We start from the raw sequence: 5,198 nt of genomic DNA, 5'->3' as shown, positions 1-5,198 counted from the left end.
TCCAAGTGCCTGGGGGAAATTGGGGGAAATTTTGCGGTGATATGATTTGTGAAAGGGGGATGCAGACACTTTTTTTTGCCCGTGCTACAGACGGCTATATCGGGTCACTAATACAGAACTATTAAAGACACAGTGCACTATTTTTGAGAGAAAAAAAAAGTTAATTTCTCAAAATATATGAGTTAATTATGAATATATGTTTTTTATCCTGATTTCTCAGGGATGCTGCAGCACGCTCTGCAACCTTACTTCCTTGTTGCAATGGTCCTAAGGTACTATGCGTTTTGACAAAAGGGTTTATCAAGAAAAAAGTCATAAAATACTAATTTAAGGCAGAAAGGAAATGGAGGACTAAACAAACAAATGCAGAGATTAATTTCTTATTTGCTGAGTTTTAATCCATTCTTAGTTTCAAGAGAGGAGGTGAATAGTCTGTAGTGCTAGTAAGACTAGAGTATAGGAAGTAGGAAAAAATACCTTCAGTGGTTATATCCATTACAGCTATTTAAAGGCTGCAGATACTGAAAGTGAAAGTGACCTTCTGTCTGATGAACTCTTTCATGACCTAAGTGCTACAAGAACCCATCAATACAGGAACTGCTGTGGGAAACTACCCCAGATTCTAAGTGCCTTATATTCATTGGGGGGAATTTTGTGGTGATGATGTTTCGTGGAAGAGGGATGCAGACGTTTGCTTTTGCCCCTGCTACAGACTGCTATATCGGTCCACTAATTCAGAGCTAGCGAAAGGCACAGTGCACTATTTTTCAGAGGATTATCTTTTTTTTTTCTCACAAATTCAGATTTTTCAGGGGGTACTGCAACACCCTCAGCAACCTTAATTCCTTGTTGCAATGGTTCTAAGGTACTAGAGTATAGATCAACAGTAGGGGAAAAGGACCTTCTGCGGTTATATCCACGGGGCGCAAAAGTTCATTAAATATTGTCCAGCTGTAGGACGGATGGGGGGGCGGTCTGGTTGAATAAAGAGAAAAGAATCCATGAAAAATCCATAAACAAATCATATTTCTTGTATAATTTACATCGGTTTTCTCTTTCATTATTTTTATCTATCTGGCATGAGTGTTTAAGCCTAGATTTTAGGGCCTAATTTTACCCACACCAAATAGCCTACAAGCCAATCCCCAAATGCTTTTGTGAATGGTTGATACAGTACGAGTTAATCCTCATGAATTAATTAAATAATATTTCATATTTGAGTATTACTTATTAAATGCCACAAATAAACCATAACACTCTCTTTCTTGTGCCAAGAGACTACATTAATGTATATTTTATTCCAACCCAGCATTACCACGATATTAAAATATTTAAAGGACGACTGTTTTGGCCACGCGCTCAGGACTGCTTTATGAGAAAAATAACATGTCTCCGTCGTTGTTTTTAAAGAGGCACATTTGGGAATTCATCCATTGGACCATCTGTATCACCACCTGGTACTGCAACTGCACCGCCCGCAACCGCAGGGCTCTCCAGAGGGTGGTGCGGTCTGCCCAATGCATCACCGACCGGGGGCACACTGCCTGCCCTCCAGGACACCTACAGCACCCAATGTCATAGGAAGGCCAAAAAGATCATCAAGGACATCAACCACAAGAGGCATTACCTGTTCATCCATTCGGCAAGATCAATACAGGTGCATCAAAGCTGTGACCGAGACACTGAAAAACAGTTTCTATCTCAAGGCCATAAGACTGTTAAATAGCCATTACTAGCCGACTACCACCTGGTTCCTCAACCCTGCACCTCAGAGGCTGTTGCCCTATATACAGTGGGGCAAAAAGTATTTAGTCAGCCACCAATTGTGCAAGTTCTCCCACTAAAAAGATGAGAGAGGCCTGTAATTTTCATCATAGGTACACTTCAACTATGACAGACAAAATGAGAAATAAAATCCAGAAAATCACATTGTAGGATTTTTAATGAATTTATTTGCAAATTATGGTGGAAAATAAGTATTTGGTCACCTACAAACAAGCAAGATTTCTGGCTCTCACAGACCTGCTCCTCTGTCCTACACTCGTTACCTGTATTAATGGCACCTGTTTGAACTTGTTATCAGTATAAAAGACACCTGTCCACAACCTCAAACAGTCACACTCCAAACTTCACTATGGGCAAGACCAAAGAGCTGTCAAAGGACACCAGAAACAAAATTGTAGACCTGCACCAGGCTGGGAATACTGAATCTGCAATAGGTAAGCAGCTTGGTTTGAAGAAATCAACTGTGGGAGCAATTATTAGGAAATGGAAGACATACAAGACCACTGATAATCTCCCTCGACCTGGGGCTCCACGCAAGATCTCACCCCGTGGGGTCAAAATGATCACAAGAACGGTGAGCAAAAATCCCAGAACCACACGGTGGGACCTAGTGAATGACATGCAGAGAGCTGGGACCAAAGTAACAAAGCCTACCATCAGTAACACACTACGCCGCCAGGGACTCAAATCCTGCAGTGCCAGACGTGTCCCCCTGCTTCAGCCAGTACATGTCCAGGCCCGTCTGAAGTTTGCTAGAGAGCATTGGATGATCCAGAAGAAGATTGGGAGAATGTCATATGTTCAGATGAAACCAAAATATAACTTTTTGGTAAAAACTCAACTCGTCGTGTTTGGAGGACAAAGAATGCTGAGTTGCATCCAAAGAACACCATACCTACTGTGAAGCATGGGGGTGGAAACATCATGCTTTGGGGCTGTTTTTCTGTAAAGGGATCATGACGACTGATCCGTGTAAAGGAAAGAATGAATGGGGCCATGTATCGTGAGATTTTGAGTGAAAACCTCCTTCCATCAGCAAGGGCATTGAAGATGAAACGTGGCTGCGTCTTTCAGCATGACAAGGAGTGGCTTCGTAAGAAGCATTTCAAGGTCCTGGAGTGGCCTAGCCAGTCTCCAGATCTCAACCCCATAGAAAATCTTTGGAGGGAGTTGAAAGTCTGTGTTGCCCAGCAACAGCCCCAAAACATCACTGCTCTAGAGGAGATCTGCATGGAGGAATGGGCCAAAATACCAGCAACAGTGTGAAAACCTTGTGAAGACTTGCAGAAAACTTTTGACCTCTGTCATTGCCAACAAAGGGTATATAACAAAGTATTGAGATAAACTTTTGTTATTGACCAAATACTTATTTTCCACCATAATTTGCAAGAAAAATCCCCCCAATTTTTTTTCTCATTTTGTCTGTCATTGTCACGCCCTGGTCTTAGTATTCTGTGTTTTCTTTATTATTTTGGTCAGGCCAGGGTGTGACATGGGTTTATTATGTGGTGTGTTTAGTCTTGTTTTTTTTTGTAGGTATTGGGATTGTGGTATAGTGGGGTTATCTAGAAAAGTCTATGGTTGCCTGAAGTGGTTCTCAATCAGAGGCAGGTGTTTATCGTTGTCTCTGATTGGGAACCATATTTAGGCAGCCATATACTTTGAGTGTTTCGTGTGTGATTGTTCCTGTCTCTGTGTTTGCACCAGATAGGCTGTTTAGGTTTTCGCGTTACGTTTCTTGTTTTGTATTGTTCGTGTTTATTAAACATGTACCAAATTAACACGGTGCATTTTGGTCCGATCCTTGCTACACCTCTTCAGAGGAGGAGGAAGAAGAAAACCATAACAGTTATAGTTGAAGTGTACCTATGATGAGAATTACAGGCCTCTCTCATCTTTTTAAGTGGGAGAACTTGCACAATTGGTGGCTGACTAAATACTTGTTTGCCCCACTGTAGATGCAGTGGTTGCTCCTTTAAAAGTTGCATCATACTGCAGCACACCTTGCGGGCTGCTGCAGTTATTTTATTGTCGGCAATTTTTTCTGTTAATGCAAGTTAGTGTTAGTTTGACTGACAGAGGGAATCTTTGAGAAGCATTTGATAGTCTTCCATATTGGCACTGGCGCTGTACAACGTGATGTTCGGGAGTAGGCTACAGCATAAGAGGATTATAGGATTCTGAATTGTTTCCATTCATTAGACAACTTTGTTAAAATATTTCTGTAAATCAGTGATATTTATTCCCATAGTAATTCGTTATGGATCCATAACTAAATCAACATCTGCATTTTGAAAGAGTAGGGTTTCCCTTTGTAGTCCGTAATAGTTCTCAAGCCCTGCCGACGAGCGTCAGAGCTGGTGTAGTAGGATTCAATCTTAATCCTGTATTGACGCTTTGCTTGTTTGATGGTTCGTCTGAGGGCATAGCGGGATTTCTTATAAGCGTCTGGATTAGTGTCCCTCTCCTTGAAAGCGGCAGCTCTAGCCTTTAGTGCTGTCACGAATCTCGCCGAAGATGGTGCCTCTTCCTGTTCGGGCGGCGCTCGGCGGTCGTCGTCGCCGGCCTATTAGCTGCCATCGATTCCCTTTCCGTTTGTTTCTGTTTATTGGGTAATTGGGTACACCTGTTATGAGTTAGTGTTTGTTTGTAGACTATTTAAGGGCACTAGGCCCACTGGGTATTTGTGCGGGCTTGTTTTCTGTTATCTGGTGTATGAGTGTGATCTATATTTTTTCGGACAGTTTTAGTCCGTTGTATTTTGGGACGGGTTGCGCCCTGGTGTTTTGCATGTCATGGCTCCACAGTCTATGGAATAAAATATCCACGAACTGAATTACCTGCACTCTGCGCTTGACTCCTCCACTCACCATTGTTAGAAGTTGTAACAGAAGCCCGCACCTATTAAATGGAGTCAGCAGGAGCAGCGACCACCCCTCTCCCAACTATGGAGGAGCGCGTTCATCACCATACAGCTGTCCTCCATCGGATCGGTACAGCGATGGACCAGATGATGGAGAGGATGGAGCGATGGGAGAGGAGTGGTCTACCGACGTCTACCCCAGCTCCCCCACAGACGACGCCACCTACTCCACCTACGTCGTCCTCTGGGTCCAGCACATTGCGTCTCTCCCCCCCGAGGGAGTACGATGGAGCGGCGGCTGGGTGCCAGGGATTTTTGCTCCAGCTCGAGCTCTACCTGGCTACCGTGCGTCCGGCTCCCTCGGGTGAGGAGAGTGTGAGCCTCCTCGTCTCCTGTTTAACGGGCAGGGCCCTGGACTGTGCCAACGCTGTCTGGAACAGCCCAGACTCGGCTCGGGACAACTACCTGGAGTTCACACGCCGTTTTCGAGCTGTGTTCGACCACCCACCAGAGGGCAATGCGGCGGGTGAGCGACTGTTCCACCTCAGAA

The sequence above is a fragment of the Oncorhynchus mykiss genome, chromosome 22 (genome assembly GCF_013265735.2).
Source record: "Oncorhynchus mykiss isolate Arlee chromosome 22, USDA_OmykA_1.1, whole genome shotgun sequence".
In the NCBI taxonomy this organism is placed as follows: domain Eukaryota; kingdom Metazoa; phylum Chordata; class Actinopteri; order Salmoniformes; family Salmonidae; genus Oncorhynchus; species Oncorhynchus mykiss.
Note: the sequence above shows the minus strand (reverse complement) of the source record.